Here is a 24,273-nt window from a genome sequence, read left to right as displayed (position 1 = left end):
AGGTAGTGAAAGTGCTGAGTCCTAACCATTGGACCACCAGGGAATTCCCACGGTCGGTCCTTTTAGAATCCATTCACCTCAGCGAAAACCAAACCACCGCTCAGAACAACGGTATCAACTGGCCTCAGAATCTGTCTGTGATTTGTATTCTTTCTGATCCCACAGAAATGCCAAACTCCTAACACCTCCTCCACCCAATGTAACGAATGTTTATGGAAAGGAAAGGACCATATCAGGGAGCACGACAAGTACGGTCAACACAACCGCTAGAAGGTGACAGTCGAGGGCTCCGAGGTCTGCCCGGGGAGGCTTCAGCTTTCCCAGCCCTTCTCACGTGTCCCCACAGGCAGGCGCGTGGGGCTGCAGAATCCCAGCGGCCCCCTGGGCCCGGCGCAGAACAGATGTCTGTGTTGGTTGAGTGGGCCTTCCCGCTGCAGTGCTGGTGCTGGTTGTGTACACACACATACAGACACCTGCTAACTCTGAGGCAGGGTGGTTTCTGGCAAAGCTGGCATTCCAGCAGAGCCTGGGTGTGCTCCCCTTTGGGGGATGCAGTGCAGGGGGTCCTTCCTGAGAGTTCTGGGGGCTCACGGGATGGGGAGAGGGGAGAAGGTAGGACTCTGGGACAGACATATCAGGCCTGGGTCCTGCCTTTGAAGAGCTCATCAAGGCCAGAGCATGTAGGATGCAGGCAAGTCACTCACACTGGTCCATTTTAGCATCAAAACCCCCCACTGCAGCCACAATTCACCAAGCTGTGCCAGGCACTGTGCAGACCATTTCACAAATGGTGAAACTGGGGCCCGGGGGTGTCAAGTAACTTTCCCAGGGTCCCACAGCTGCTGGAGCTGGGATGTGACCAGGAGTCCATTTGAACTTGACCACGGAGCTCTACGATCGACCCTGAACCCTGGGAGATGGGCAGGGCAGGCCTGGCATTCCAAGCTGTACAGAGAGGAAAAGCAAGGCTGGGAGAAATTGAGGGATGTGTCCAGGAAACAAAAAAGATAAGTTTTACTTTGGGGGAAAACTATCAAGAAATGGTGGGTGGAAAAACATGTTTTCCTGCCACTGTCTTGAAGGTTGAGTTAGGAAAATCTGGGGCTGTCAAAATCAGGGCTGATGGGAGACCACATTTTTGAGGATGATGTTGCAGGAACCCATCACTGATTTTCCGGTGTCCTTTAGGGAGACCCCACGGCTTTCAAGTAGGGTACCCACCTCTGCTTTGATTTCTTGACCATGCCCAGTCAGCTGAATTAAAGGGCTGACTTACAGCATTACCGTTTTAAAAGTCGGTGACATTAATTTTGCTACAGAAAGTTCAAGACAACTCCAAGGATGTCGAAGCCATCCTGGGGTGCCAGGTAAAAATCCAGAGTTGGGGAGAGGGCTTATGTTTGTAGAAATTCCCTAAGAGCCCAAGCTGAATTTAGAGGAAAAGAGTTCTGGAGATTATTGGTTGCACAACAGTGTGAATGTACTTAACACAACTGAACTGTACACTTAGAAATGGCTAAGATGGTCAATTTCATGTTATGTATATTTTACCACAAATTTTAAAACCGGTGCGGGGGCGGGGGGGGGGGGGGGCGGCCAGGCGGTATAAGGACCACAGTGTTCTTTGGGCCCCTCTGCGGTCTGATGGTCTAGGACCCCTGGGTCTGGAGGCCCCAGGTCGAAGAATCCTGTGTCCCTATTGAGATGCGGAAGCCTCTCATCACAAGGGCTGACCCCCCCACACCCCAAGACAGGCAATGGAATCAGGGAAGGTGGTACAGCATCCCCTGGAAGAATCCAGAAACCCGCTGTCTACAAATCCTGTGTGCCTCATCACATCCTGCACCTGAGTAATTGTGCAAGTGCTTGTGGTGCACATGTGTCCACTAGCCGGTGCTCTGCCCCCCAATACCTCAGCCCAGGAGTGCAGGCCGCCCTTGCCCTGGGCGTGTCCTCTGGGTCTGGCTCCAGGCTGGCTGCACAGGCTGTGCGCAGTATACTCCAGTCCATTGGGTCCTCTGAATGCCTGGGGACGGAGGTCCTGGTTCTCACTCCAGGCTGCTTATGGCATACGGATGGGGCATAATAAGTGACACGAAGGAGGGGGCGGGGGAAGGTCCAAGCTCCGAGGAGGAATCCTTCATTCCCACGTGGAGCGGAGGCAGTCTGCCTAGGAAGGTGGCACGCGGAATCCAAACTGAATGACAAGGACTTTAAAAGCCACTGGAGGCTCGACTCCCACAGGCCACCTCTAGGGCGCACACGGCAGGTTCCAGGCCCTGCAGGCGGGGGTCACGCTTGACCAGACTGGGAGCAGGCAAGGGCATCTCCGACATCTCCGACTTAGAGACAAAGAACTGAGGCTTCTGCGAGGCACGAGCTTGTCTGTGACAGGCAGGGCTTCCAGCTGGCGACCACCTCCTCTGTCTTCTTGCCATTAGACTTCTCACCAGACAGTTTCACAAGACGGCCTTCCCACCGTGACTCTCATGAAGCCATGAAGTGGGGCCCATGAATGTCACATAAAGCCCCACCGGCACTCCCCATCACCTCCTGGATCAGCCTGCGTGTGCTTTCCAAAGGCTCGGGTGAAATATTTCCAAAGAACCTCATTTCAGCACTCTGTCCCAGAGGCTCTTGGCCCGAAGCAGGCAGCCTCAAGGGAACATGGTGGATGGTGGAACGCTGCACCCCAGTGACCCCTCTGTTACTAATTAAGCCAATGAACCAACCTTATTGACGACCAGCTGGCTGGGAAGATGGCTGACAAAACGCAAGCCTTTCTGCAAAGACAAAGCCACCACTCCCACTTCCCAGCAGAAATGGCCCCCTGGCCCTGTCATCAGGCAAACACCCCAGCTTTCATTTACCAGAAAATCTTACTTTCATCTCCAGTGAAAGATGGGGTGAAGAATGGACGTGCCAGGGGAGGACAACTGATTCAAGGTCAGAGCCATCTCTTACTGGGCTTAAAAAGCTTCACGACCAAGCAGGGGTTGGATCAGACAAACAACAGCCTTCTGAGGGCATCGAAGACGACATTTTAATTCACAGTAATGGAAAAAATGGGGGCGGGAGTTAATGTAGCGCTAACAGCCATCTCTCTGCTTCTCAGTTACTCTGTTGTTGTTCTTAATGTGTTAAATTGTAAAGAAAAAAAAAGTAAACATGTAACTGGGGAGCCCTATGAAAATATTTAACCCGAAGTCTGTATTGCCTGCAAATTAAAGCCTTCTTAATGGCGTAGTTCCTATCAGCTGCCCGGCGAGGCTCCTGGAACCGAGGGCGCGTGTGTCCCATTAATCACAGCTCAACGCCTGCTGCCGGCGTGGGTAGACATTTCATCCCATTGCTCTAAAACGCTTTCATCACCTCAGATCTCCAAAGCTGGCTGGGCCAACCAGACTTAGAAACACTTGGGGGGAAGATGATGGGAGAGGTGGGAGGAACCAACTCCTTATAAAAGGCCAAAGGCTGGAGGGGCGGCGGCAGTGAATTTGCACTTCAAGGAACTGGAGGGCTCACTTGAGACAGCGCTTGTTCTGTCTGGCAGACCAGGACACGCTGGGTGGGGTGGGGTACGGGGGGGCCGGAGGGGCAGGAGAAAAACTGGCGGTTTGTGTTGTTTCTCATGCAGCACCAGCCCTGGGTCTTTCTCCTGATGACTCATGGAGAAACCCTCCTCCTGCGGCTGAGCCCGGGTCCTAGGGGGAAAAGAGGCTGACTGCATTTGTGTCCTTCTTTCCTCCCAGTATGCGGGTGGGAAGCAAGCCGCCTGCTGCCTGGGCTTCTAGTGCAGCTGCTCAGAGGAGGGGCCAGTCCTGCCCCAAGAGGTCTGCGACAACTGCCAGGACCCGGTGCAGGGGTGGCTCGGGCTGCAGTGCGGTTGGCTGGACGCTAGAGGGCGCAGTCGGGCAGGCTCCCCAGGACCTGAGCTGGAGACCCCGCCTCCCAGCTTTCTGACCCCGCCCCTGCCACGCCCCCTCCACCTCGCTGGTGCCTCAGTTTTTCCATCTATAAGCTGTATTTGTCCAATATAGTAACCACAGTGGCTATTGAGCACTTAAAATGTGGCCAATCTGAATTCATATAAGTGCCCTAGGAGTAAAATTCTCACTGGAGTTTGAAGACTTAATACAGGGAAAAAATATCTCATTAATAATTTTTCGGGACTTCCCTGGTGGCGCAGTGGTTAAGAATCCCCCTGCCAATGTAGGGGACATGGGTTCGAGCCCTGGTCCGAGAAGATCCCACATGCCGCGGAGCAACTAAGCCCGTGCGCCACAACTACTGAGCCTGCGCTCTAGAGCCCACGAGCCACAACTACTGAGCAAGCCCGCGCGCCTAGAGCCCGTGCTCCACAACAAGAGAAGCCACGGCAATGAGAAGACCACACACCACAACAAAGAGTAGCCCCCGCTCGCCGCAACTAGAGAAAGCCCATGCGCAGCAACAAAGACCCAACGCAGCCAAAAATCAATTAATTAATTAAAAAATAATTTTTCTATCCTGATTACATGTGAAATGATAAATGATACCATTTGAGATATAGTAGGATTAATCATTTTGGTAACATTAATCTCATCTGTTTCTTTTTACTTTTTTAAGGTGGTTACCAGAAGAGTTAAGATTACATATGTAGGTGACTTGCGTTGTCTATCTAGTGGTTGCTCAGCACTGCGTAGACCCTTGGGGCGCGGTTTAGGGGGCTACCAAGTTCCTTAGCGTCCTGTTTACAGACCCACTGCTAACTGCGACCCAGCTGGGAGAGGTGGCCTGTGTTTATTTCACTCCTTGGTGCCCTTGAGTGAAAGATAAGGGTGTTTGCGTTTCATAATTACACGTGAGTCCCACAGGTTTCTATTTTCAGCAGCTTCAAGAACTTTGCCGGAGGCCAGCTGCAATGAAGACCCAGGTCTGGTCCTGGCTAAGGTGTAAGGCCAGGGGGAGGGGCTGCAGAAAGGGGGTGTCCCTCCTCCTCTTCTGAGGGAGAACACAAAAGCCCCAGGTGAGATCTAGGGCAAGAGGGGGTTAGTAACACCTCTGGAGCTGGTGGCTACAGGGTGTACCTAGATCCACATTCAGCCCACGGACCTCGGGGAGCCCGTTTCCAGAGGCTTCCTGAAAAACTGTTGCATCACAGCTTCACATGCTGGATGGGCTTCAGGCAGTGACCATGGTTGAGAAATCCAACTGAAAGTCCTCCTGACTTCTGTACCCACCCCAACAGTTTAAAATCCCACGACTCCCCAAAGCTTTAAAAATATATAAAAGAGAGGATGGAAGGAGGGAGGGAGGGAGGGAGGAGAGGAAAAGAGAGAGGAAGGAAGAAGGAAGGAAAGAGGCAGGCTGACCAAGCAAGGCAGAGAAATCTCCTCCTTATCTTGAGCCATCCTCTCCTTCCACTTTCCTGAGGTTGACATGCCCTAAATGAGGCAGGGGAAAAGGAAGAGGTGGAGAAAGGGAAAGGAAAGTCCCCAAGAGGAGAGGATGTTCTTTCCCTTGCAGAAAGCGCTAACACAACAGCAGTAGGAACTGTGGGTAGCTTTCCCTGAATACTTTGTGCCTGAAATCACCAGGTCAGCCATGTGGCTGCTCCTCTCAGCCACCCAGCAAACTCCTACTCATCCACCAAAGCCCAGCTCAAATGTCACCTACTCACGGAGGCATTTCCCAACCCCTCTACAGTTGCTCTTCCTTTTGCATTCCAATACCATTTTTAAACTTATTTCTATTATGACCTCAACTTTTAGTGCATCGTTTACTAATGTTTTTCCCTCATTAGACTGTGAGCTCCTTTAGGAAAGAGGATGCCTCACTCATGTTAGTAGGAGAACCTGCTAGCATGTTCTAGCCCCAAGGCCTTTGCATTTGCAATTCCCTCCACCTGGTGTGCCCTCCCCCTCAGTATCTGCGAAGTGCACTCCCTCAGTGTTCACATCTTTGCTCGAGTCTTCTTGGGGGCACCTCCTCCAAAGAGCCCATCTCAAGCAGCATCCGCCCTTACCCTGCCCCCTTTTCGTGGCTGTTCCTACTACTTGGCACTATACTGATACATGGTTGACTCCCTGCTTTTGCTCACCATTACATCCCCGCACTGCCCAGAACAGGGCCTGGCACGCAACTAGGCTCAGTAAAGATATCTGAATAATGGTGGCGTGTCCAAGGGCTTAGCACAGTGTCCGAATGAATGAACAGATGAGCAAGTGAATGGGTTTCTTCTAGGACCCTCTTGTTCTAACACTTTGTGACTCTTCCAGTAACAGGAAGATGGGAAGGAACATCAGGGATTAGGATGACAAAGTGCTCTCTTGCTCAGGCTTGAAGCTCCAGGAAGGGACATTCTGTAAGTCAGACTTGGTGTTCTGGAAAGTTCCATTTATCGGCACAGGACCAGCTGCAGCAGAGTAGGGGTCCAGTCACCAAACTGGTGCCAGCTCCTCCCTCCTGCAGTGAACACACCCCCAACCGCGTGGTCCTCAGCCACGGGGGCTTACTCTGCCCTCCAGCTGGGATCTCTCAGTTGAGTGGTGCAGCCTCACCTAGAGCCAAGGGCACTGCTACTTGAGTCTTCAGGGGACGAGCACTCTGAGCTGCTTGCCCAGTGGAGGAAGGCAGGTTAGTGGATCAGACATAAATGAGCCTCCGGGGGAAGAACAAGACAGGGAAAGGAAGGGGAAATGCCCGAGAGGATGAGCCTCTCTCGACGGACCCTAATGATGCAACAGGAAAAGGACTCGAGGCAGGACCAACACCAAGGCCGCGTGATTTTCCTTAATGCTGAAATTGCCATGCATGTCCAGCCATAGGTGAGTCCCATGTTTCTACAGAGGGTGCTGGATGCCAGGCCAGGAGCAGGGCCAGCAGCACCTGGTGAGAGGTGGGCCTGAGTGAGCCAGGTGGGAGTCCAGGCGTGCAGTCCTGGCCACAGAGCCTGGGGCTTCCTCTGCCCCACCTGGAGCCCTAGTGCCTTGCTTTGAAGGCAAATTTGAGGCTTATGGTGGCACAGCCCCAAATGCCAGGCTGGAGTGGGGAGGGAAATTTGTTCCCTTTTGCCCACAAACGTTCCCGAGGCCCACTCTGTGCCGGGCATGGAAACGCCTGGATGAACAAGACACAGAGACCCTTCCCAGGTGCCCCCAGCACACCCACGAGATGGGTAACATGTAGAACGAGGCTGACTTAAGAGGGTCCGGGAGTGCCGGAGCCGAGCTGGCCTGTCCCCCGTGAGACGGCTGGGAGGCCTGACAGCGCAGCTCTGAGCCAGGCTTAAAGGCTCAAGAGTTCTCCAGGTGGGCGGACAAAGGGAACAGCGTGTGCCAGGGCAAGGAGGCCCAGAGGGAACCCACCCAGTGCCACAGAGGCTGGGACATGCGCACTGAGCATGACTGCAGAAGAATGCCAAAAATGCAATGCCGACTGCAGAGGAGATGGTCAAGGGGAGCAACAGGAGGGGCTGGAACAGGGGGTGGTGATGCCCCCCAACCCTCCCCAGAAAGAGCCCATGCCCCAGGAAACGCTCAGAATGAATCTCGTCCAGGACTCAGGACTCTATCACTGTTCTATCGAACGATAAAAGCTCCGAGGTTGAAACAAACAAACATATAAATCACACAGCATCTCCTCAGGGACCCAGAGCCGGCCGCAGGCTGACTGCTCTTTTGAAGGAAACCTAAGAGGCCACGGCAGGCTGGACACCGTCGGCTGAAGACAGGAACCGGTCTGAGATTTCAGAAGCCACTCCCTCCACTCCCAGCCCCGCCACAGATCTGCTCCCCCTTCGGTCAGCCCTGGGGGTGGGGGGACAGAGCTGGCAGAGGGGCCACCACCTCAGCTGGCTTATTACGCATGGAGGTTTGGGACACCGGCCCCTGCACATCTTGGAGTAAATTCCTCCTGGCTGCTTGGGCCCAGCTGGCTGTGGAGTGACTCACGCAGGCCAAGCCCGCGTGGGAAAGACCCGCAGGCAGGCGGCAGAGTGAGTCTGCAATTCCACTCTGATGCTCCCGGCCGGGATGTGAGCCGCAGTCTTTCCCCGAGGCAACGTCCTCCCAGCAGGAGAGGAACCGAGGAGAGGAACTGGCCCAGCCAGTGGGCCAGCACCCAGCACGCAGTGGCTGGACAGGCAGCTCCCGGGAGGCCTGGGGCGGGGGCGACTCCCTGGGCTTTAGTCAGGCAGTCCCCTGTCTCAAGGCTCCAGACTAAGCCTCTGATGCTCCTCTGTAAAGGGGACCGAATGCCAGCCTCGGGGGCTGCGGACCCGTGTACAGAAGGGACCCCCACTGGATGGTAAATGGCCAGCCTGAGTCTCCTCCCAGGACCCACTTCTCCAGCCTTTTGGTCTTGGCTGTCTCTGAGCTTCTCTGGGCCTCAGTTTCTCTGGCAGTAAATGGGAATAATGGTCCCAACCTGTTGGTTTCACAGTGTAGTTGTGAGGATAAAGGGAAATGAAGGCTGTGAAAGGGCTTTGACAAATTTAAGCATCAGACAAATATATGGAGGTTATATCACAGCTTTTATGATAAAAGAAATGCGTGATGCGCTTGATGAGCTTAATCACAGTATCAAACAGAGCCAGGCTGGGAGGCTGGAGGCGCAGGCGGTCCTGCACTTTCCCACCGACCCTCTCCCTTGCATGCCTGACACAGTGGTATTAAACCCTGGGCCACACACCCAGGTGGGCAGAGGGCCTGGGATCCCAGCGGCTCAATACATCCAGCGGGGGCAGGGCCAGTGAGAATCCAACTCCTGTTCTTCAAAGAGAAAATGAGGGAAAAGGATGGGAGAGACCCAGTCCCGCAACAGCGGCAGAGCCTTGGGCTCACGCTGCCCAAGGCAAGTTCGGCTCCAGCCTGAGGCCCCGGGGATCAGTGCGACACGGACACCACGAGCCCCCATCCCGAGGAGGTGAAGGGCTCTCTCCAACAGCAAGGTGTCTCCTGAGGCTTCTAACTGGTTCAGGTCCACTTAAACGGGCACGAGGACCCTCTTTACCCACGGGACAGGCTCCCTGAAGGACAGGGCACTTCGCAGATACTGAAGGAGAATGAGCCCAGAGCAACCCCTGCGCTCCCGGGAGGCCGGCCGCTCAGATCTGTGCTGGACAGGGCAGCCCTCGGCGGGCCTGTGACACACCTATGCACACACACACCATACTGCACACACCACATACACCTCACACACACAATACCCATAGACACACCATACATAGACACCACACACATCACATACACACAGCATGCCACATATCACACCCTACACACATCACACACACACAACATACCACGTATCACGCCCTACACACATCACACACACACCATACCCATCACACACACACACACACACACACAGCACGCCCCTTTCCTCCACACTGGCGTGGTCCCCACCACTGACTGTCTGAAAGCCTCGATCTGTTCTCTGGCTCCTGGTACTGGGACGGAAATCAGACTCAGGCCTGGCAGCGGAGCGGGCGGTGCTCTCGGGTGAAGGCCTTTCCTACACAACAGCATATGGAATGGCTAGGATTTCACTCCTGGGAATTCAATTATCTCAGAGAAAATAGTATGGGCCGTGCTTATCATTCCTGCATTCGTGCCACCTCTATCTTATACACCTACTAAACTCGCAGATATTTTATGCACCAGGAGGACCTGAAGACGGGACACGTGAGCCGTGCCGGAGCCGGGCTCTGCGGGGGCAGAGGGGCGAGTGGGCCTCCGAGCTGCCATCCGGGGAACGTCCACCCAGTGGAGAAGGGTCGGAGCAGCATTCCAGGGGAAGTCAGTGTTCGAGGCGGCGTGAGGGTGTGAACATAAACAAGGCCGGGGAGGTGGGCGGGGGGCCCAGGCAGCATCTCCACTTCAGACACTCACAGGCCCGAGCTTCTGGGGAGACCACCGCCAGCAAGTGCCCATCCAGGCCGCACAGCTGGGCCTGCGACCTCTCCAGGCACCTTCCTGGGCAATGACTGGCCTAGCAATACAACAGTAGCGAACGGTGTACAACAGCGCGGTAGAGGACACTGAGGAACAAAAGGACAAGTGCAGGGGGGGAGGGGAGAGGCAGCTGGGGAAGGAAGGAAAAAACACCATCAAATGCTAGGAATTCAGACTAATTACAAATTTGAACTACCCTTTGGGTAAAGTCTGAGTCAAAAAATACCTGAAAAAATGTCTCTGAATTCTTTTTCAGGCAAAGGGTAAGGATTGGAATGTCAGAGAGCTGTGAGGGAGATGACGGCGTTTGCAGTGAGCAGAAAGGAATCAGTTGTTATTATTAGCACAGCCGCCGACGTTCCCCCCTCGGGGCAGACTCGGGAGGCCTGGGCGAGCTTGGGTAAGTCACCAGTCTCACAGCTTTACTTTCCTCATCTAAAAAATACGAGTTTGGACAATGTGGCCCCCAGGCATGTCCCACTCTAAAAAACGTCTTGGAGTCTATCCCCAGTGGAGGTCTCCACAGCACCGGAGAAGTTCGCCCACTTGGCTGGAGTGTGTGTCCCTCTCCCTGGGATCCCTGGGAAAAGACCCGGTCCCTTTTTTCCCAGCAGGTGGTAGAAAGCTAATTTCTGCCAGGTTCCTGCCTGAGTGATGACTCAATTCTCAATCCATGGGCCCTAAATGAACCCTTTGCAAATTTTGAATTCCTGTGCCCCAAATGAATGAGGTTTGGTCACATTCTATGATGTCTTGGGTAGAAACAGAAGAAATGTCATTATAAACATTAGACTTGAGGTGTTTTCAAGAACCACGTGGCCCCCCTGGGGTTTTGTGCCGGTTGACACAGGGCTCCGACCTCAGGGCAAGGTCCACTCTGCGAGGTGCTGCCCACGGCAGAGCCCCTGGAGGGATGGCTCCCGCCGAACGCTGCCTCGCTTCACTTAAGTGCGGTTCAGCACACCAATCCCCATTTTTTGTGTGTGCTTTTTGAAACTTGGAAGAAAACTTCCAGTGAATCATCTCATCTGCTATTTGATTCATGTTTAATGTCTTTGGAGAGAAATAAAAACAGTAAGTCATTCTTCCTAAAAGTGGCATCAGCCTGGCCAAGACACACAGATGGTGAGGTGCCAGCTGCCCCTTGGTGGGCCCAGGGCTAAGGTCTTGAGCTGTCATCAGAGACTGTATTTACAATCAGAGTGAAGACAGCTCATAAACGTGGCCCTTTGCCATTTTTATTCTTTAAATCACAGCACCAGAAGCCACAGATTCTGCAGGGAGAGCTGGGGCCAAAGCACAAACTCACACAGAAAGTGTCGATCAACACAGATTAACTGAGCACCTACTGAGTGGGAATCACTGGGATACACAAAAGTACAAGGTGCCCCCAAAGCTCCTCCAGTCTAGCTGGGAAGGAAGGAAGGCGTGGAAGGCGTGAATTCCTCTTTCTTTTTCTACTCTGAGTTAGTTCCTACTCTAGCCTAACTCTGAGACAGCACGGTGCTGGAGGTGTGTGGGGAGCGAGGGGGGCAGTAGAAGGGGTGGCAGAAGGGGGAGGGAAGGAAGGTGGCATTCCAGGCCAGGGCCCAGGGGTCCTTCCTTGACCCTTTTCCCCAAAGACATAGAGCTGAGTTCCAGTTACTCAGGGCGCGGCTAGGAATAATCCACAGCCAATTAGCACAGCACCTGACACACACACACACACACACACACACACACAGGATGGACGCGTAATTGGTGAGAGGGAGCAAGGAAGAGGGAGAGAAGGCCGGCGACGAGGGTGCCCCTGGCAGGCAGCCCCAGCTCCTCCACGGGCCCAGCAGTTCAGTGCATCTGTAGCCGCGGAGCGCTGTCCAGCATGCCCGAGAGCCTGCCTTCCTGGCCCTCCAGGTATCCGAATTGTCCATCAGAGGCCTTCTGACCCAGATGTTCTGCGACATCAGTGGAAGAGCCAGTTTCCTGGAGACCCTCTGAGGTCCTAGGAACAGCCACCAGAGCTACCGTCTGGTAAGCATGCCCCAGGGGTATTTCTAAGCTAAAAATGTGCACCTGGGGTCTGACAAACCCAAGAAAATTTGAGGGGTCCACAGGAGAGAAAATGTGAAATCTGGGCTGTCTCAGAAATCATGGCCATGGGCCTGGGACCGCACCGGGTGCCTTGGGAGGTGAAGTAAGAAGGAGCAGCGTGGGCTCGACGGGAGAGGTGGGCGACAGCGGGGGAAGAGCCGAGTGGGCCCAGGCCTGGCTCAGGGGCCCTGCCAGGGGCCAACAGGCAGCAAGACCTCGGGGACATTGCTCGATCCTTCGTTTGTTCATTATGAAGCCTCCCTCTCTGTCCCACCCCTTGGGCGCTGAGCAAAGACTGACCAGCAGGTGCCCTTCCTTTTACCCCTGCCTTTCTTCTCATGCAGAAACCTACCCAGAGCAGAAGCTCAGGGATGCCAAAGACAGCGATTCCCTTGCCTGGGGCTGGCCGTCCTGCAGACAGGCCAGGACAATGGCCCCCATCCCTCCATTGATTGCGCAGTGGATGAGAATGCCAAGACAAGTGGTACGTACCACAGTGTGTGCGTGTGTGTGCGCACATGTGAGCCCGCATTTGCCCACGACGCTCGTCATGCAGGACGTGCCCCTGTGGTTGAGGGTTGAAGGAGACGCCCACAGGAACTGACATTGCCAAGTCATCGCTAGTCACTCTAAAAATAACCCTCAACGTACAACCTAGGAAGGATTTCCCTTTCGTGGTGCCCCGCCTCAAAACCACAGCAGCTTCCATTCTGCAGGCCACTTCGGGACGGGCAGGTGGACAGCACCCAGAGGAGAGGTTAGCCCGGGGGCATGTCTCTCCTGGCCCCTGCAGAACCCCTGGTCTCCATGTCCCTGTTCATCTACCATCTTACACAGCCATGGTTAAATCTCTATGAGCAACAATTATCTTTGAAGTGTGTGCAGAGGTCCACCATGCAGTGTGATTTTGGCTGCACTGAGATGCTTCTCCTTGTTGGATTATGGTTGTGAGTGTCCCACTCCTCAGGCATGATCTACACCCTCCCGCCTGTCCGGCTCATCTCCTAGCCCCCCACTTGTTCATCCCCTCCAGTGACACTGATCTCCTTGCCACTCCTGAACACCTCAGACATGCTACTGCCACAGGCCCTTTGCACTGGCTCTTCCTCTGATATCAAATTGCTCCCTCGCTTCCATCAGGTCTTGGTTCAGGGCACTTCTCAGTGAAGCCTTCTGTAAGTCCTCTGTCCAAAACTGAAGCCCCAACAAACATTCTTATCCCCTTTCCTACTTTATTTTTTCTCTTTATTTTACTGAATTGTCTCTCTCCCCCCCAACTAGAATACAGAGTTCCTGGGGCCAGGTTTTATTCTAGTTGGTTCTCCATTGGAAGCCCAGAGCCGGGAAGCTCTAGTGTGTGTGATCGGTACATGTTTGTCGAGGGAATGAATGCATGATTGCTGGTGGAGGGAGGCTGGGACTCGCAGCCATAGCACGCAGGTGCCTCTTCTCCAGTGCCTGGAGCAGGTGGGCCGAGATGGAGGATGCAGGGGACACACTGGCTTGTCTATCACCAAAGGCAGAGGGACAGAGAGAAGGGGGTCCTCCCATTTCCCATCACTGACCCAGCACATCCTGACCAAGGATGTTCCTGTGCCAGAGGTGCCATCTGCCCCCCAGAGCTTCTGATCTCTTGGTGGTAGGGGTGGAGGGGTTACTGAGTATTTGCCATGTGTGCACTGAAATACCTGGGGCCTCGGGATGGGAAGAGACACCACGGACCAGCTCCTCTGCCCCCTTTGGACCCCTGCACCTGCTCCAACTCCTGATGCCTCAGCAGGACTCAGCCTGGCCAGGCACCACCCTCACCCCATGCACCTGGGCCCACCCGCCAGCCTCCAGCTGGGCATCTGTATGCGGGTGATGTCCAGGTAAGGAGACCCAGACCCAGCTCCAACAGGGCTGGTGAAAGGAGATTGGACTAATGAAAGCAGCACCTTCCACGTGAAGCTATGCCTGTTTTCTTTGGGGAGAAAAGCCCAGAGACGCATTCACTAATCTGTCTCCTGAGGCAGAGGGCCCCGCCTGGGTCTCATTTTCCGCCCCAGGGAATGTTTTCACTGGGTGAACAGGGAAGATGAGAGAAGGAAGGATGGGGCAGTGGGAGAAACACCCCTCCGTCAGGAAGTCCACACCCCAGTGTCCAAACAAGAGAGGCAGGAAAGCCCCACCCACGGGATGCGGGGAGGAGAGAGAGTGCTCGGCTGCTGCCGCGGCATCTGTGCCGGCGTGAAAGCAGCCACACCCGGGGTCTGCTGGGGCCTGTGTGTCTGAGCTGCCAGCTCACATCTGGTGGGAGCCCCCAGATGGAACCGGCAACCTGGCATCTGCCCTCAGACACACCGGTCGTCATGCCGGGCACCCAGCGACCTCGGAAATTAAGGTGGTGACACTTCAGCATGCTTGGGGTCCAGATCTCAGCCTCATGGCCGAGCGCTAAAGGTGATGCCTTCTGGGTGGGAAGATGAGAATTACAAAGCGGCATCCTCTGCTTCTGAGGGCGAGAAAATTCCAGACGTCCTGGGACGGCTCTAAGGCTGGCTCTCCTGGGCTGGGCATGGCCAGGCAGGGCTGAGCCTCCAACAGCCGCTGCCCCAAGCCATCCCCCCACTTCGGGAACAGAGCCCACATCCCTGGCCTCAGTGGTCGCTCAGAGCACTGGGGGCAGGCAGGGCAGGGCTGAGGACGAAGGGCAGTCACTGTACTAACTACTGGACAACTGGGCGGGAAGGCGGAGGAGCTAAGGGACCACCGATCCTCCTTCTACCCCCACGGCAGGCACCCGGACCCAGCACCGCACCGGACACTATTCTTAGCTCTGCTCTTGTAACCACCCCAGGGAGGGAGGTGTGATTAACCACCTTATGGGTGAGACTGGGGGGAGGCTAAGTGGCCTAGAGGGATCCGAGTGCACAGATCCAAGGTCAAAGGCCTTTGTCCCACCCACCGACTGGTTCCTTCCTTCGGGACAGGACTGAACACTCAGCTCGAGAAGAGCAACGTGCAGCCCGTAGGGCAATAGGGATCACAAGGGAGCAGTACAGAGTGCCTCTGGGCACAGGTGACAGGCACCGGCTCGCCCAGGGTCAGGAAGGCCTGGGAAGGGATGGGATGTGTGAAACGGATACAAGGGGAAAGGTGGTGCAGGCAGAGGGCAACGCTGAGCAAAGGCCCAGGGGCTGGATGCCACCTTCAGACGGTGCAGGTGCCCTGCTTTCACAGAGCCTCCCTCACACCCAAAGCTTGAGATGAGGCCGGGAGGGTAGCGGATTCAAACAGATGAAGGGCTCACAGGTCATGCTAATTACCTTGCACTTTGCCCCTTGTCTGACAGGAGAGCAGGTGGGGTACAGCGCTCCAGGTTTGGGGTTCGGACCCGGTTAGGGCCTTGCCATGCAGGAGGACAGGAGGGTGAGGGGACTCTGGGCAAGGAAGAGATTCCTGTGATCAGTTTGGGGAGACGGGAAGGGCAGCAAAGGCGGGGGCTGGAGAGAGACGACTGGGAAGAGGGAGGTGGGTGGGAGAAGGGGGCGTTTGAACCCAAGCTGTCAGAGGTAAACGATGCGGCTGAGGTCCCAGTGTGGCCATGGGAGGGGGTTGGGTTGACGGGGTGAGAAGGGAGGGGAGGGGAGGCTCAGCACCGGGACCCTTGTGCCTCTGGGAGGATGGGGTCTGGGTGGAGGATGACAGGAGATGTGGGTGGAGAGGGAATAGCTCAGCGGCAAGAGCCTCAGCGACCAGGGCCCCCTTCTTAGTTAGAGGAGGGAGGACTCGATACCCATTTCCCACTTTGTCATCAGGGTTGACAGCTGGAGCCAGCTGCAGGGTGCTGCGTCCTTGCAGACCCTGGTTTGGGGATGGAGCAAAGTCTATTCACCTGGGAGAGGGGCACCAGGCATCCTGTGGGAGGAGCCCAGGGCTGTGGGACGTGGGCTGGGAGCACTGAGGGCCCCGACCACACTCACCCCTGCCCTCCCCCGGAGTGTCCCCTTCAAAGTCTGCCCCTTGCCCTCAGGGAGGAGCGGAGGGTGACTGCCCCACCCACTCAGGCACTGGGAGGCTGCTGAGCTCCCAGGGTGATCCCCGCCCTCCAAACCCCCCTCCAGGCCACATGGGTCCTCGGGGGCATAGGAGGGAGGCCGGGGAGATGAGGAGAGGCAGGCGGGAGGGGCCCTCCCAGACCCCAGACCGGAGGAGCAGGAGAGGAGAGGAGGGAGTTTGCCCTGCCCACTCGAGCCCAGAAAGCCTGCTGGGCCCCCAGGTGAGGTCCTCTGCCCTCTGAGACCGGGGTTGGGGGAACGCCTGGGCCCCTTCTGTTCCTTGAGCCTAAGCCCCACCCCGCACAGCCCCCAGGGCCTTTTTCAGCCCTGGGGGTCCTGAGCATTGGCCCCACCCACCCCCCAAACCTCACCCTTGCTTAGGCCCCGCCCTCCACACCCAAGACCTTTCCATCCACCACCCCCCCCTTTTGTTTCCTTTCCCTCCTCCTCTATTTTACTACTGTGGTACTGATGTACCTTCTGGTTGTTGATTCATCTATATTTTTATTTTTACATTCTTTCTAACATAACTGTTAGTTTCCTAGTCTAATTTTATTTTTTACTTTGTTATTTTTCTCTTTTTTTTTTTTTGCCACCCCATGCAGCTTGAGGGATCTTGATTCGCAGGCCCGGGGTTGGGGGAAAGCTCCTGCGGTGGGAGCTCCGAGTCCACACCACTGGACTAACAGAGAACCTCAGACCCCAGGGAATATTCATTGGACTGAGCTCTCACAGAGTGCCTCATCTCAGCACCAAGACCCAGCTCTACCCAATAGCCTACAAACTCCAGTGTTGGAAGCCTCAGGTCAAACAACCAGTAAAACAGGAACACAATCCCACTCATAAAAAGAAAAAAAAAATGAGACAGCAAAAAAAATATGTCACAGATGAAGGAGCAAGGTAAAAACCTACAAGACCAAATAAATGAAGAGGAAATAGGCAATCTACCTGAAAAAGAATTCAGAGTAATGATAGTAAAGATGATCCAGAATCGTGGAAATAGAATGGAAGCACGGATTGAGAAAATACAAGAAATGTTTAACAAAGATCTAGCAGAACTAAAGAACAAACAAACAGCGATGAACAACACAATAACTGAAATGAAAAATACACTAGAAGAAATCAATAACAGAATAACTGAGGCAGAAGAACGAATAAGTGAGCTGGAAGACAAAACGGTGGAAATAACTGCCGAGGAGCAGAATAAAGAAAAAGGAATGAAAAGAATTGAAGACAATCTCAGAGACCTCTGGGACAACACTAAACACACCAAGATTCAAATTATAGGGGTCCCAGAGGAAGAAGAGAAAAAGAAATGGTCTGAGAAAATATTTGAAGAGATTATAGTGGAAAAATTCCGTAACATGGGAAAGGAAATAGTCACCCAAGTCCAGGAAGCACAGAGAGTTCCATACAGGATAAACCCTAGGAAAAACATACCAAGACACATATTAATCAAACTAACAAAAATTAAATTCAAAGAAAAAATATTAAAAGCAGCAAGGGAAAAACAAAAAATAACATACAAAGGAATCCCCTAAGGTTATCAGCTGATTTTTCAGTGGAAACTCTGCAGGCCAGAAGGGAGTGGCAGGATATACTTAAAGTGATGAAAGAGAAAAACCTACAACCAAGATTACTCTACCCAGCAAGGATCTCATTCAAATTCAATGGAAAAGTCAAAAACTTCTCAGACAAACAAAAGCTAAGAGAATTCACATCACCAAACCAGCTTTACAACAAATGCTAAAGAAACTTCTCTAAGTGGGAAACACAAGAGAAGAAAAAGACCCACAAAAACAAACCCAAAACAATTAAGAAAATGGTAATAGGAACATACATATTGATAATAACCTTGAATGTAAATGGATTAAATGTCCCAACCAAAAGACACAGACCGGCTGAATGGATACAAAAACAAGACCCATATATATGCTGTCTACGAGAGACCCACTTCAGACCTAGGGACACATACAGCCTGAAAGTGAAGGGATGGAAAAAGATATTCCATGTAAATGGAAATCAAAAGAAAGCTAGAGTAGCAATACTTGTATCAGATAAAATAGACTTTAAAATAGACTGTTACAAGAGATAAGGAGGGACACTACATAATGATCAAAGGATCAATCCAAGAAGAAGATATAACAATTATAAATGTTTATGCACCCAACATAGGAGCACCCCAATACATAAGGCAAATGTTAACAACCATGAAAGGAGAAATCGACACTGCACTTACACCAATGGACAGATCATCCAAACAGAAAATAAATAAGGAAACCCAAAGCTTTAAATGACACAATAGACCAGATAGATCTAATTGATATTTATAGAACATTCCACCCAAAAGTGGCAGAATACACTTTCTTCTCAAGTGCACATACATGGAACATTCTCCAGGATAGATCACATCTTGGGTCACAAATCAAGCCTCTGAAAATTTAAGAAAATTGAAATCATATCAAGCATCTTTTCTGACCACAACGCTATGAGATTGGAAATCAGTTACAGGAAAAAAACTAAAAAACACAAATACATGGAGGCTAAACAGTGCGCTACTAAATAACCAAGAGATCACTGAAGAAACCAAAGAAGAAATAAAAAAATACATAGAAACAAATGACAACGAGATCACGATGACCTGAAACCTATGGGACGCAGCAAAGGCAGTTCTAGGCGGGAAGTTTATAGCAATTCAATCTCACCTCAAGAAACAAGAAAAATCTCAAATAAACAATCTAACCCAACACTGAAAACAACTAGAGAAAGAAGAACAAAGAAAACCCAAAGTCAGTAGAAGGAAAGAAATCATAAAGATCAGAGCAGAAATAATGAAATAGAAATGAAGAAAACAATAGCAAAGATCAATAAAACTGAAAGCTGGTTCTTTGAGGAGACAAACAAAACTGATAAACCCTTAGCCAGACTCGTCAAGAAAAAAAGGGAGAGGACGCAAATCAATAAAATTAGAAATGAAAAAGGAGAAATCACAACTGACACTGCAGGAATACAAAGGATTATAAGAGACTACTACAAACAACTATATGCCAATAAAATGGACAACCATGAAGAAAAGGACAAATTCTTGGAAAGGCACAATTTTTCAAGACTGAACCAGGAAGAATTAGAAAATATAAACAGACCTATCACAAGTAATGAAACTGAAACCGTAATTAAAAATCTTCCAGCAAACCGAAGTCCAGGAACAGATGGCTTCACAGGCGAATTCTATCAAACATTTAGAGAAGAGCTAACACCGATCCTTCTCAAATGCTTCCGAAACATTGCAGAGGGAGAAACACTCCCAGATTCATTCTAAAAGCCACCATCACCCTGATACCAAAACCAGAAAAAGATATCACAAAAATAGAAAATTATAGACCAATATCACTGATGAAGATAGATACAAAAATCCTCAACAAAATACTAGCAAACAGAATCCAACAGCACATTAAAAGGATCGTACACCACGATCAAGTGGGATTTGTCCCAGGGATGCAAGGATTCTTCAATATATGCAAATCAATCAATGTGATACACCACATTAACAAATTAAGGAATAAAAACCATATGACCATCTCAATAGATGCAGAAAAAGCTTTTGACAAAATTCAACACCGATTTATGATAAAAACTCTCAAGAAAATGGGCATAGAGGGAACCTACCTCAACATAATAAAGACCATATATGACAAACCCACAGCAAGCATCATACACAATGGTGAAAAACTGAAAGCATTTCCACTAGGATCAGGAACAAGACAAGGATGTCCACTCTCACCACTCTTATTCAACATAGTTTTGGAAGTCCTCGCCATGGCAATCAGAGAAGAAAAAGAAATAAAAGGAATACAAATTGGAAAAGAAGTAAAACTGTCACTATTTGCCGATGACATGATACTATACATAGAAAATCCTAAAGGTGCCACCAGAAAACTACTAGAACTAATCAATGAATTTGGTAAGGCTGCAGGATACCAAATTAATGCACAGAAATCTCTGGCATCCCTATACACCAATAACGAAAAATCAGAAAGAGAAATTAAGGAAACACTCCCATTTACCATTGCAACAAAAAGAATAAAATACCTAGGAATAAACCTGCCTGAGGAGCCAAAAGACTTGTACTCAGAAAACTATAGAACACTGATGAAAGAAATCAAAGATGACATAAACAGATGGAGAAATATACCATGTTCTTGGATTGGAAGAATCAATATTGTGAAAATGACTATACTACCCAAAGCAATCTACAGATTCAATGCAATCCCTATCAAACTACCCATGGCATTCTCCACAGAATTAGAACAAAAAATCTTACAATTCGTATGGAAACACAAAAGACCCCGAATAGCCAAAGCAATCTTGAGAGAGAAAAATGGAGCTGGAGGAATCAGGTTCCCCGACTTCAAACTATACCACAAAGCTTCAGTAATCAAGACAGTATGGTACTGGCACAAAAACAGAAATATAGATCAGTGGTACAGGATAGAATGCCCAGAGATAAACCCACGCACATATGGTCACCTAATTTATGACAAAGGATGTAAGAACGTACAATGGAGAAAAGACAGCCTCTTCAATAAGTGGTGCTGGGAAAACTGGACAGCTACATGTAAAAGAATGAAATTAGAACACTCCCTAATACCATACACAAAAATAAACTCCAAATGGATTAAAGACTTAAATGTAAGACCAGACACTATAAAACCTTTAGAAGAAAACATAGGAAAAACACCCTTTGACGTAAACCACAGCAAGATCTTTTTTGACCCACCTCCTAGAGTACCAGAAATAAAAACAAAAATAACCAAATGGAACTTAATTAAACTTAAAAGCTTTTGCACAGCAAAGGAAACCATAAACAAGACAAAAAGACAACCCTCAGAATGGGAGAAAATATTTGCAAATGAAGCAACAGACAAAGGATTAATCTCCAAAATATACAAATAGCTCATGGAGCTCAACATCAAAAAAACAAACAATCCAGTTAAAAAATGGGCGGAAGACCTAAATAGACATTTCACCAAGGAAGACATACAGATGGCCAAGAGGCACATGAAAAGATGCTCAACATCACTAATTATTCGAGAAATGCAAATCAAAACTATAATGAGGTATCACCTCACGCCGGCCAGAATGGCCATTATCAAAAAAGCTAGAAACGATAAATGCTGGAAAGGGTGTGGTGAAAAGGGAACCCTCCTACACTGTAGGTAGGAATGTAAATTGATACAACCACTATGGAAAACAGTATGGAGGTTCCTTAAAAAACTAAAAATAGAACTAGTATATGACCCAGCAATCCCACTGCTGGGCACACTGAGAAAATCATAATTCAAAAAGAGACATGCACCACAATGTTCACTGCAGCACTATTTACAATAGCCAGGACATGGAACCAACCTAGATATCCATTGACAGATGAATGGATGAAGAAGATGTGGCACATATATACAGTGGAATATTACTCAGCCATAAAAAGAAATGAAATTGAGTTATCTGTAGTGAGGTGGATGGACCTAGAGTGAAGTAAGTGAGAAAGAAAAACAAATACCGTATGCTAAGGCATATGTATAGAATCTAAAAAAAAAAAAAAAATGTTACTGATGAACCTAGTTGCAGGGCAGAAATAAAGAGGTAGACATAGAGAAAGGACTTGAGGACATGGGGTGGGAGGGCGAAGCTGAGGCGAAGTGAGAGTAGCATGGACATATACACACTACCGAATGTAAAATAGTTGCCTGGTGGGAAGCAGCAGCATAGCACAGGGAGATCGGCTCGGTGCTTTGCGATGACCCAGAGGGGTGGGATAGGGAGGAGGCAGGCTCAAGAGGGAGGGGATACAGGGACATGTGTATGCATATGGCTGATTTGCTTTGTTGTGCAACAGAAACTAACACGGTATTGTGAAGCAATTATACTCCAATAAAGATCTATTAAAAATAAATAAATTAAATAAAATAAATAGTTAAAAAAAAAAGTCTGCCCCTTATATTTTTTTTTTTTTTTTTTTTTTGGCCTTGCTGCATGGCTTGCAGGATCTTAGTTCCCTGACCAGGGATCAAACCCGGGCCCTCAGCAGTGAAAGTGCTGAGTCCTAACCACTGGACCACCAGGGAATTCCCTGCCCCTTATATTCTGATTCGCTAATTCTCCTCAATGGACGCATCCCACCACCAAAGCACCCAGGCCAAATGACTTACCCACAAAAACCCGGCCAATTTAGGACAAGAAACCTAGATTACTGTAAGACCTGGGTGGTTCTTTTTGTCTCCAGGCTCCAGTTTCCTGACCCATCTCATGGGAGTGCTGGGCAGGCTGTCCCCCCAAAGCCCGGTCTTCCCTGTTTGTTCCGTTGAGCTGGGTCAAGTCCGTGCACACCGGCACGTGGTCAGGACCCCATAGACTGGTAGAGGCCCCTCAGCTCCCCATCCTCACCTGCCCCCAGGCCCGTCTGGTCTCCAGGAACACTTACCCAAGGCCAAGTGGAGGCGGAGAGGGAGCAGAGATCAGAACCTCGGAGGCCGGTCCCACGTCCTGGCCTGGGCTGCTAGACCATGCCCTGGAAGAGAGGACAGACCATCATGTGGGGTGGGGACACCCCGGCTCAGAGCAACTGGCTTTCTCTCCGGTCGGTTCCGTGCAATCTACGCCCATTTCTGCATTATCTTCTCGTAATACAAGGTTCTCTCCCTCCACAGCAATGATCATGCTTTATATGCACTCACTGGAGTGGTCCTGAGGACAGGAACTGAGTAGCTCACCCATCCCGGAAAGCCCAGTCCCCCACAGTGTGAGGGCCCCCGGGGCTCCCCTTGCTCCTGCAGAATGAGGGGCTGCAGCTCCCCCAAACTGACTGTGAGCTCCACAAGGGCAGGGAGGCGGCATCTTCGTTTCTGTGCAGCTGGCTCCTGGCCCAGAGCCTGTATGCAGCAGGCGCTCCATAAATAATCCATGTTTGACAAACGAGTGCCCCAAAATGCATCACACGGACATAACTGCAGGCAGAGTGCACTTTGTTCAGAGTTGAAATTCGACCCTGCTTCACCAATATAGAGCTTCATATGCCAGTTACATTATTTAAACTCACTGCTAGGATTCCAGACGTGGAGCAGAAAAAGCCACACATCTTCCCACCAGAAATTCTCACTGGAGGTCACTTACAGATTTTATATATATACATACACACATATATGTATCTATATGTAACATTTTTAATAGACTTTATTTTTTAGAGCAGTTTTATGGTCACGGCAAAACAGAGCAGAAAGCAGAGTTCCCACAGACCCCCTGTCCCCCAGACACAACTTTCCCCACGTTCAGCATCCCCTCCACACACCGGGGTATATGTGTTACAATCGGTGGACCTACACTGATACATATTATCACCCCAAATCCATAGTTCACATGAGAGTTCATTCTTGGTGTTTTACATTCTGCGGGTTTGGACAAATGTATAATGTCTTGTATCCACCATTATAGTATCATACAGAGCAGTTTCACTGCCCTAAAATTCCTCTATGCTCACCTCATCTCATATTTTTAAAAGGCGCTTTCATGTCAATGATCTCAGCGAATTCATCTCACGACTCTGTGATCCCTGCTTTGACACTCAGGGAAATCAAGATCCGGACAGGGTCAAGGGCCCTCCACAAGGTCACCCTTGCGAAAACCAGTAACAAGAGTCGGTGGTAGAATGTGCTAGAAGCATTGTGTCTGGTGGTCATTTTATCATCCCGCCCTCCTAACAGCCCTGGCGGGGAAGGTCCATTCTAAACCCCGGTTTACAGAGGAGCAAACAGACTTGGGGACACTTGCCAAGGTCACACGCGGCTAAGTGGGACGCTCAAAATGCAAATCCCTAAACCCACTTCTGCTCTTTCCAGATGCACTTGTTAGTTACAGGGGCTTATAGGAGGCATGAGAATGCAGTGGGCAGGCACCCCCTCGGGTTAGGGGGGCTTTTGCTTTCCCGGAGCTGGAGCAGGTGGGTCCCAGGGCTGCAGCCCTCCTGGGGGGACCCCGCCCTCCAGCCATACTGCACAGTTAATACCTAGGGGCCTCGCCTGGCTGCAGGTCAGTCTGACATCCGGCCACAGAGGCCCGACCATTTCCAGCCTCGTGGGGGCAGCCCTGCAGGAACATCAAGCTCAGGGATCAGCTCAGGGATGGATGAAAGCGTCCCTAGTCCACATGGACACCGTCTCACCAGACACACCCCAGCT

At 51.0% G+C, this 24,273-nt stretch overlaps 1 protein-coding gene and 1 non-coding gene across 2 annotated transcripts in view; both read right to left on the bottom strand.

Annotated features, from left to right (window-relative positions):
* Positions 1-24,273, bottom strand: part of HPCAL1 (hippocalcin like 1) — a 111,390-nt gene that overhangs the window by 9,626 nt on the left and 77,491 nt on the right. The window contains exon 2 of the mRNA XM_068564498.1: positions 22,524-22,610. The gene's annotated coding sequence lies outside the window, so the exon portion shown is untranslated. The remainder of the gene's footprint in view (positions 1-22,523; positions 22,611-24,273) is intronic.
* TRNAE-UUC (transfer RNA glutamic acid (anticodon UUC)) lies at positions 22,095-22,167 on the bottom strand. Its single transcript has one exon. It is a non-coding gene; the product is annotated as a tRNA-Glu (tRNA).

The sequence above is a fragment of the Eschrichtius robustus genome, chromosome 15 (assembly GCF_028021215.1).
Source record: "Eschrichtius robustus isolate mEscRob2 chromosome 15, mEscRob2.pri, whole genome shotgun sequence".
Taxonomy (NCBI): Eukaryota; Metazoa; Chordata; class Mammalia; order Artiodactyla; family Eschrichtiidae; genus Eschrichtius; species Eschrichtius robustus.
The sequence above is the reverse complement of the archived record's forward strand: the minus strand, read 5'-3'. Positions and strand labels throughout refer to the sequence as shown.